At 44.4% G+C, this 10,217-nt stretch overlaps 1 long non-coding RNA gene across 1 annotated transcript in view; it reads left to right on the top strand.

Moving 5' to 3' along the window:
* The window catches only part of LOC310698658, a 268,507-nt gene that overhangs the window by 174,562 nt on the left and 83,728 nt on the right, over positions 1–10,217 (top strand). The window lies entirely within an intron of this gene.

Genomic DNA, 10,217 nt, shown 5'->3' with positions numbered 1-10,217 from the left:
CTGGGGCACAAGCCTGGGTAGTGTGTATGGAGGTCCTGGGCTTCCCTGGTGGCAAGACTCTCAGTCTTGCTGATGTGGTCCAAAGGAGAGCAAAGCAAGATGTTTAGAATTGGCTTGGCTGCAGGAGTTGCCAGAAGGAGGTGTACTAGGCTCCATCCAACCATCTTAGGGACTCAACTTTAGACTTGTGTAGGATTTACTCCTTAGCCTTTTCTTCTTCTGAAGATATTCCACAAGGCAGTAGAGGTTTAGGATCAGTCTTCCTTCTTCTAGATGAGCTACCTTCCCAGGTTGAGGAGCCCCATCTGCCTCCCTACAGCACATGAAGAAACCGCCTTCTTGCCCCACTAATGGTCTTCTCCACTCAGTCCACCTGAGTCTGTCCTTGATGAGTCCCTAACTCATCAAGGGTTTGAGACCCATCAGCTACCTTCACTTGGTTTAGGTGGCAGGTCAAAGCCATTTCCTGGGGTGTGGTTGCTGTCACACGCTGGCAGCTTTTCAGAGCCACAAGCGAGAGCTGAGTGCAGGGTGGAGATCAAAGGTGGACAAACTATCCCTGAAGGTGCATGACGTGTCTCCCACCTACCTCTCCACTAACACCCAGTACACCCCATTAACTGAGTTAAATGAACCAATGGTCTGCCTTGGTATGTGGAAGCTTTCTATCTCCCTGTATTGTAAGCTATTGATTTCTATCTCTTAAAGCATTTTTTTTTATTTAGTTAACCAATGTGAATAGCACTGTACAGAAAAATGAGAACCAAAACAAGGAACTTCCACATTTTAAAAATTGATACTACAGGGCACAGATAGGTGAACTCTCCAAAGTTTTTATTTGGAATGCAATCGCAATAGTACTTGGAAGATCTGCATCTTCCAAGAGAACTTGGGCTTTGGACCTTTGCACATTGCTACTCAGCAGATCAGGGGGACAGAGGTGGGGGAAGGAAAGTGTAATCCTCCATCCTATCAAATCCCCATGTGCCAGCATTGTAACCTATGCTGCTTACAGGTGTTTGCAAGGTGAAGGACTGCCCGAGATAAATTTTTGGCTAGCAATGATGAATAAGACAAAAGAGAGAATCGCCTACAGATTGGAATGTATCTGAGATAGAAAATAATGCAGCCAGCTAGCCATGAATGTCACATTCATTCCAAGGATCTCAAACTGGTGTATGTGGTTATCCTAATCCTCATTTTATTATCAAAACCACTCTGTGAGGAAGGTTAGGCTGAGAAATGTTGACTGGCCCAAGACCACCCAGTGAGTGTCATTACTGACTTAGGTTTAGAACCCTTCTCTCCCAGGTCCTAGTCCAACACTTTAAATGTTACCCACCCTGGCTCTTAATTGCCAATTTTGATTGAACACACACACAAAGGGGATGGGATGATTTAATCCTTTGTTGTATGTTATGGTTCTGATCCAGATGAACCCCATGTTGAGATTTGTGATATAACAAGAACACTTGGACTGACTCGGATGTGAGCTAGAGGCACTATGTTGTGGTGTGTTCAGTCTTATCTCAATGAATGTGATATTAGTGGTTAAAGTTCTGGAGTAGGAACTCTCCTGTCAGGAGGCGGAGTCAGGAAGAGTCAGCAGGAGGGTAGATTCCCTGGCTTCTTCAGCAGCTTGCCTCCACTCTGCCTCTTGACTCTCTGCCACAGACTCTCCCTTCTCACCAAGCCCTGTTACCTCTTCATCTTTCAACTCCTCCTCCCAAAGCCCACAAAACAGGCAACTGGGATAGACCAATTCAAAAGTTTCCATCTGGCATCCCTTGACCATTGCCTAAAAATTTATTGCATTCATTTCTGGGTAAGGCCCCCCCTTCCTCCCCCTCTCACAAAAGCTGCCTTCTAGAGAACATGCGTGCCATAGTGGAATTACTGGTTTTCATTTGCTGGTGAAAGCAATGTCTCAAAGGGGATCCCCAGAGAACTGTGATGGCAGACAGTCCATGGGCTTGATGGTGGGCCAGCGGGCCAGCAACTGGCTTTGCCCTGGCTCTCTGTAGCTTTGCAATTTCCAACTGGAATCGCAATGCCACTTCACTCCCTCTTTACCCAGACACACAAATCCACACAAACAAAACTAGGGTTTCCTAGTTTTAGCAGGCTAGAACATGTGCAGATGACGGCTAGTCAGTCCCAGCAAAGCCCAAGCAGGTTACAAATATACAAGACACATTTTCTTCAGTTCCTTCCATGCTTTAAAAAAATGGTGCTCAACTGGAAGTTTCTTTTGCAAAAATAATGTTCTTCCTTGGTTATTCCCATGCTCAAAGGCAGATTGGCTATATATTGACAAGCTGGAAGGTGTGCAGAGGAGGGTGACAAAAATGACAAAGGGTCTGGAAACCAAGCCTTATATGAGGAACAGTTGAGGGAGCCTAGATAATAGAAGACTTGAGAGGAGATGGGGAAGCCATCTTCATATATCTAAAGGGCTGCCTCACAGAAGATGGAGCAAGCTTGTTTTCTGCTGCTCCAAAGGGTAGGAGCCAAATTCATGGATTCAAGTTACAAGAAATGAGATTCGGACTAAATGTCAGGAAGAACTTTCTGGCAGTAAAAGCTGTTCGGCAGGGAAACAGACTCCCTCAAACGATGGTGGACTCTCCTACCATTGAAGGTTTTTAAGTCGAAGCTGGATGACAATATGTGAGGGATTCTTTTGATGTGATTCATGCATTGCAGTGGGCCTCAGGGTCCCTTCTGTCTCTATAGTTCTATGATTCTATGATTGAAGAGGTGCAGTTTTGTATCTGGAGATAGAGAGAACTCTTGCCCTTCCAATTATCCTATCCTAGCACATTGCCCTTTGCATCTATCAATATGAAGTGGCAGTACAGTTGTACTCAGTATTAACTGAAACAACATAACTCATATTAACCAGATTAACACACACCCTTGAAAATGTTCCCCTTTTAGCCATCCAGAAACTGCGAGAAACACTTCTCTGCCACCTCAGAGCTCATAGGATGAGCATCATCTTTTAACACAGAAGACTACAGGTTCATCCTACGGCATCTCCAGGTAGGGCCAGGAGTGTCCCCAGCCTTAAAATGCTGAAGAGCCAGTGTAGATAATACTCAGATGTACCAATGGTCCAATTTGATAGATACAATATTCTTACATTCTTCAAGTACATTTGCTGGGTCCACATCTTGGGTAAGAGCCATGGCTCAATGGTAGAGCCCCGACTTTGTAGAAGAGTTTGGATTTGAGTTTGGATTTGATATCCCGCTTTATCACTACCCTAAGGAGTCTCAAAGCAGCTAACATTCTCCTTTCCCTTCCTCCGCCACAACAAACACTCTGTGAGGTAGGTGAGGCTGAGAGACTTCAGAGAAGTGTGACTGGACCAAGGTCACCCAGCAGCTGCATGTGGAGGAGCGGGGAAGTGAACCCGGTTCACCAGATTACGAGACTACTGCTCTTAACCACTACACCACACTGTATGCAGAAGGCCCCAGTTTCAATCCCAAGCATCTCCACATAGGTGTGGAAGAGACCCCAGCCTGAAATCCAGCAGAGCCACTGCCAATCACTGTATATAATACTGAGCTAGATTATCCAAATGGCCAAAGTATAAAATGGCTTCCTACATTGTTTCTGCCACTTACACAGACTTTATGGCCCATTTCAAATGTCACATGTGCCAGCTGCCTCAATGGAATCCCTAGCCTTGATCCTCTGTTTGCCATCCTCTAGTAATGCGCCATTAATTCCCCTGTCCTTGCCCTGTGTTGCTTTGGAGAAAAGGAAAATGTATGCTCAGGTAGCAACAGAAAGAGAAATTCCCTACCATCTGCTGCTATAGTGTTGTGCAAACTCTACCCTTGCAAAGATAAAATTGAATTTCTGTAATACGAAAGGGACAAAAAGCTAATCAACTTCTGGTTGGAGGGAAGACAAAATCCATTTCCTAGAGAGGTTTCACTGACCAGATTCTCTCTTTTTTTCTACTTCAGTAACACAATTCTATCTATATAAATAAGAAGGAGCAGTTGGACCTCTGCCAATCTGTATATGGCAGACAAAACAAGAGATCAGCACATATTAGAGAAAGATATATCTCCAGGGTCCACAATCCTATACATCAGAGCTGTTGCACTCCATAGGAACAATAGGACTCATTCTGAGTCAGAACTTTGGTCCACCTAGTTCAGTATTATCTACAGTGATGGACAGCAGGTCTCCAAGGGTTTCAGGCTGGATATATTCCCAAGCCTGGGAACTTCTGCATGCAAAGCAGATGCTCTATCACTGAACACTGGGCCTTCCCTTAAATGCATAGCAGTGCAGAAAAAAGGAGCTCCACATTTTAATTACCATTCTTGAAATAGCACAAAACCAAAACATGGCTATCCTTTGAAATTCACACTTTTCTGAATTTTGCAATGCACTTCTCCAACCAGATATTTGTCTTAGGGGAAGTGTGCATGAAAAGGCATATGTTCATGACCATATGATACAGAAATGCATGAACAATATTGGGGAAATTGCTTGCAGAAATATATTTATTAGGGGAAACCTGCACTAAAATTCTGGTGGTGTTTTCTGAATACATAAAAAAGTACAAACTGGTGTAGAAATGTGAGGAACTATTTATTTATTTTTTTAAATGAGAAATTGAGATAAACTGAAATTATCAGATCAGACCATCCCTAGGTGGTAGATTTTTCTGATGGAGGGGGGCAGGAAAGCCCGTGGAATGTGCTGTTTTACAGTGGAGTGGACTCCCTCAGAAAGTGGTGGACTCTCCTTCCTTGGATGGTCACCTTTGCTGTGGTTGCGCAAGTGGCTGGACTAGATGATGCTCAGGTTCCCAACTCTACAATTCTATTATTCTATGAAGGACCCTGCAAAACCTGGAAATTACTAGATTTTTTGTTTGTTTTGTTTTTAGTACAAACACTTAAAATGACGGTGAGTGTTACCAGCTTGCACATGTACTCACACAGAGACACACATAGGAAGCACATGGATGAAGAGCTGAAGTATGAGCTGCTGGTAGAGAGGATGCAGGCTGGTTTAAAACCAGGCTATACAGCGTCAGCCTGGAGTGGCCTGAGGGAGACCATGGAAGTGAAGGATTGGGTCGTGGTGGAGGCAACACTTCCCATTGATCTTTTGAGGGACCTGAGTTAGAGTCCTGGAAGCTCTAGTCTTCTGGGGATGGCAATAGGAACAGAGTTGCCAAAACGTATTGGGCCAAGCCTGGTTTAATATAGCAAATGCATACTCATTTACTTCCTTGAATAGAGGTGAGCCACCCCCTAGGAGCCAAGGGGGCTTTGCTCCCCCAATAAAATATTTGAGGGGGCAGCCCTCCCAAAGAATTGATGGGCATTCCAATTCAAATAGTGTGCGTTCACCACATCATGTAATCGATTATGTGGGGTGGGGCTTACCTGCCCCCCTGCCCCCCAAATTTTATTCAAGTTGGCACACCTGGAAGTAGATCTCCAAGACAACATGGATCCTTTGGATGGTGGTTTGGGAGAGAGGGCAGAATGCAACTAGCTGGAATAACATGCAAAACAGAGAGATTTCCCCCTCTTTTGGTAAAATTGGTCTTAATTCATGCAATCATCTTGCCTAGCAATTGAGCTGAGTATCTCGGAATACATGGAAATTGCTCTCAGCAGGGAACTGCCTCTCTTTCCATTCATCCTATTTCTTAATTCTCCCTCGCAAAAAAATGCCTGTAAAACTTGTGTGCATGTGTGTGTTCCTTCCCTCTTCCTCAATGACACATTGCTTCTTTTTAAAAGAGATATGCAACTTTTTTAAAAAAGTAAGAAAGAGAGAGGAGGAGGAGGATTGATTCTGATGTGACATTGTGTTTCATGGGAGAACAGCTGTTGGAGTGATAGCCTTTAGGGACCCAAACATTGTCAAGAAATGGAGCTGTAGGATTCAGCCTAAGTCCTCATATATACATTGGTACCTCTGGTTGTGAACAGGATCCGTTCCAGAGCCCAATTCGCAACATGAGCAGAATGCAACCCGCGTCTGCGCAGGTTGTGATTCGACGCTTCTGCGCATGCGTGTGACAAGCAGCGAAACCTGGAAGTAACCCTTTCCGGTACTTCCAGGTCACTGCGGAGCGCAATCTGAAAAGATGTAACCTGAAGCAAACGTAACAAGAGGTATGTCTGTATAGGCATGTAATCTTCCATTAAGATATGAACCTAAGGACATTCTGTAAGAAAAGCAGGTGCTCTGCCATTGAGGTATGGCATTTTCCAAAGCGCTAAAAGTCTTCCTGTTGATTCTCTAGGATTGCTTTACAGTACATGCACCATCACAACAGGCACACACAGAGCAGGCCTTCTATACCTACCTTATATCAGGGGTAAGGAGTATTTTTCAACCCAAGGACTGCACACCCTCATGATTAACCTTCCAAAAGGCACGTGCCAGTGGTGGACAGGGCCAGAAGCAAAAGAAGGCAGAGCAATAGATATGAGCGTTATCTTTGTAAAATAGGCTACATTGCCAAATATTTACCACTCTCTTCCCTACCTCATCCTGATAACCACAGAACATTGTCACAGTTCAATAACACATTCCAGCTACACACATAGGAGCCAATTCCTAAGGACTGTGGGGGCTTCCACCCCCATGGTAAAATATTTGAGAGGGTCAGGCCCCCACAAAGTTGATGGGTATTCCCATTCAAATGGTGTGTGTGCACTGTGTCATGTGATTGATTATGCAGGGTGGGGCTTACCTGGGCCCCCACAATATTTTATTGGCACCCCTGGCTAGGCAAAAGCACTCTAAGAAGGTGCAGGACAAGGCTGGTGAAAGTTGTAGTCGGAGGAAAAGGGGTAAGGCCTGTAAAAGTGTTGCTAGGATGAGTGCTGAGGGCCAGATAAAGAGGCCTGGAGAGCCACATTCAGTGCTTTGGCCTAAGGTTCCCCAACTGTGCTCTAAATCTAGGAACAGGATGCATATTTCAGTGTAAGGGGAGGTGTAAAATGTCTGCCCCCATTTGTCTGTGCTCAATGAACTTCCACCTAGGCTTTGATGTTTAAAACTCTGTGTGTGTGAGTGTGTGTGTGTGTGTGTGTGTGTGTGAGAGAGAGAGAAAGAGAGAGAGAGAGAGAGAGAAAGAAAGAAAGAAAGAAAGAAAGATTGTGTGTTCACCCACTTGCTCTCACAGTCCTTCTAAATGAAAACATGCAAAACTCTATAGTTACAGCTCAAGATACTATTATTGACAATCTATATTGCATATAAGGGATGCAGGTGGCACTGTGGTCTAAACCACTGAGCCTCTTGGGCTTGCCGATCAGAAGGTTGGCGGTTTGAATCCCCGTGACGGGGTGAGCTTCTGTTGTTCGGTCCCTGTTCCTGCCAACATAGCAGTTCAAAAGCACGCCAAAAAGTGCAAGTAGATAAATAGGCACCGCTCTGGCGGCAAAGTAAACAGTGTTTCTGTGCACTGCTCTGGTTGCGCCAGAAGCAGCTTAGTCATGCTGGACACATGACCTGGAAAAACTGTCTGTGACAAACGTCGCAGCACAACCCCAGAGTCGTTTGCGACTGGACTTAACTGTCAGGGGCCCTTTACCTTTACCTTTTTATATTTCCTATAGGAAACATCTCAGATGGGACATTTTGCTCAAGTTGTCCTAGTTCTGTTTGGCCAGTCCACTTATGATTCCCGTTTGCATCTTATGTTTGTATTTCCCCCTGGATAATAAAAAAAGTCCTAAGCATTAATGGGTACATTTATATACTGTTTATTGCCTGGATAATCTCTCATTTGATTTTAACCTTGCAAAATATACTGTTTGCTTGTTATTTATATGTAAAAGGAAATTACATGATTCTGCATCATTACTAATAATTTCAAGATATAGAAGGACACAGGTTGCAAAAAAAGAAAAAAAAGCCTTATATCTAGGAAGTTTTGGTCAAATTATGTGTGTTGAAGGAAATTCATCACTGGATCACCTTACCTAAAAGGGGGGTCTATCCAACGAAGTTCTACTCAGAGTAGAACTACTGAAATGAATGAACCTAAGTTAGTCACACCCATCAATTTCAATGGCCAAGACTAACATTGGATACAACACACAAACTTTATGGTGGATTAGTGGAAATGTTGTTTAAACTCCCCCCTTCTACCTTAATTGTGCGCCCATCAGAAGCTGGTATTAGCCCTAGTGAGGGAAAATACAGATACCTTTACTCTTTTCGCAAGTGTGGCCAACTGTGGTTTTGATGCAATCAGTGTAGTGTAGAAGTTAAAATGTTGGACTAGGATCTGGCAGACCAGGGGTTTAAATCCTCACTTGGTCATGAAATTCATCTCACAGCCTGACCTACCTCACAAAGTTGTGATGGTAATGCATAAACAAACAAACAACACATAATAGAGTGATCAAGATGGATTGGCCATGTTCCTTGTAAAATTAGAAGCTGATTTAAAGTTGCTCATTAGTTTTTTTTAAGATGTCCAGTCATGAGATGCTCCTAAAATTCATGGATTGTGAAGACATTGGTTCCCCTACTGCTAGAACACCATTTCAGCACTACGGACAGAACTGTTCACTTGGATTTCCCATTCAATGTTATCTTGAAAGATATTGGCACACTGAGTGTTTCCGTTTTCCTTCCCAAGTGGAACACTATGTAATTGGCAAAGTGTCACAGCCAACAGAATTCCTGACCCTATCCTGTCTCATTGGATCAATTCAATAGACCATGAATGATAGAAGGTTACAGGCTTTGTCAGTACTTATGCTTTCTTGGCCAAGATATGAGCTTGGCCAAGATGTTATATGGCTCTTTATGCAGTTTTTATTGGGCAATCGTCTATAGTTCCAAACAAACATTGGACAATAGATCTCAGTTGACATTGGCATTAAAGTAAAATCACTAGACATAGATGAGGCACCAATAATTTGTATTTCTCATTCACAAAATCCAACCAGTGCTTCATGGGGAAAGCCACATGTGTGGAAGAACTGTGTAGAACAGTTGTAGGAAAACATTTTTAGCCTAAGGGATGCATTCCCTTAAGAGAGTTATATTCCAATGGTTGGCCAGTCCAGAGGCAAAGGTGGGTGGAGGAACTACAGTCATACCTTGGGTTGAAGTAGCTTCTGGTGAAGCATTTTCAGGTTGTGCTCTGCGGCGATCCGGAAGTAATGGAGTGCGTTACTTCCGGGTTTCACTGCTCGCGCATGCACAGACGCTCAAAATGATGTCACGCACATGCACAGAAGTGGCAAATCGCAACCTGCGCATGCCCAGATGCACGGACACGGGTTGTGTTCACTTCAGGATGCGAATGGGGCTCCGGAACGGATCCCGTTCGCATCCAGAGGTACCACTGTAATACAAAATTTATCTTTGTACAGTATACTACTTCCAGCATGCACTCCCATGCCCTTCTCTATTCTTCATTGTCAAGGCTGATTCAGATGCAGGTCAGCACTCAAAACACAGAGACAAGCAGAAAAGTTAACTCTTTATTCAAGAAACCAGCATACAAGGCAACAATGCCTCCGCACAGAACTGGCCCATATGAAACTGTTGCTAGGACTGATTATTCCTGTCTCCTACTTCCCCCTAAGACTCCTCTTCCTCAGCCAAATGTTTCCTAAGTAACCTTAAACTACGTCAGGGGAGGGAAGAACCTGTGCTATTTGTTCTGCTACAAACATAGCTCTTCATGTCCTTGGAGGCAAGCTCAGTGGTTGCTTCTGCAACCTCTGACCCCTTCTCCTCTGCTTCATCTTCTGAGTCTGAACTGCTTTCTGCATCTGACTCCATTTGCTCACTAAAGCCTGTTTGCCTCTTCAGCATCCAACCATTCCTCCCCACCTTCACCCTCTGTCCCACCACCAGTCCCGGGCTCTGAGACTTCTTCTGGGACTTCCCGGGGGGGGGGGTGTTTCCCAGCTGGTGCCTCCTACTACTCCTCATCATCCAGCCAGTCCCTGACATCCATCCAGACATGCAAGTCATTATCAGAATTCAATGACATATTCCAGTCAGGAAAAAGCGCTCAAGGATGATGTGAAGCAAGAGTTCATCCTGGGGAGGGCTAGAGAGACCTGGAGGATTGTATTTGGCCCCTGAGGTTCCCCACCACAGGCATAGCAGTCAACTCCTAGGGGCCGAGAGGTTTCCGGCCCCCCCAATAAAATATTTGAGGGGGCTGGGCATTGCCATTCAAA

Source organism: Podarcis liolepis, assembly GCF_965112155.1.
Source record: "Podarcis liolepis genome assembly, chromosome: Z".
Lineage (NCBI taxonomy): Eukaryota > Metazoa > Chordata > Lepidosauria > Squamata > Lacertidae > Podarcis > Podarcis liolepis.
Note: the sequence above shows the minus strand (reverse complement) of the source record. Positions and strands in the feature narration are given on the sequence as shown.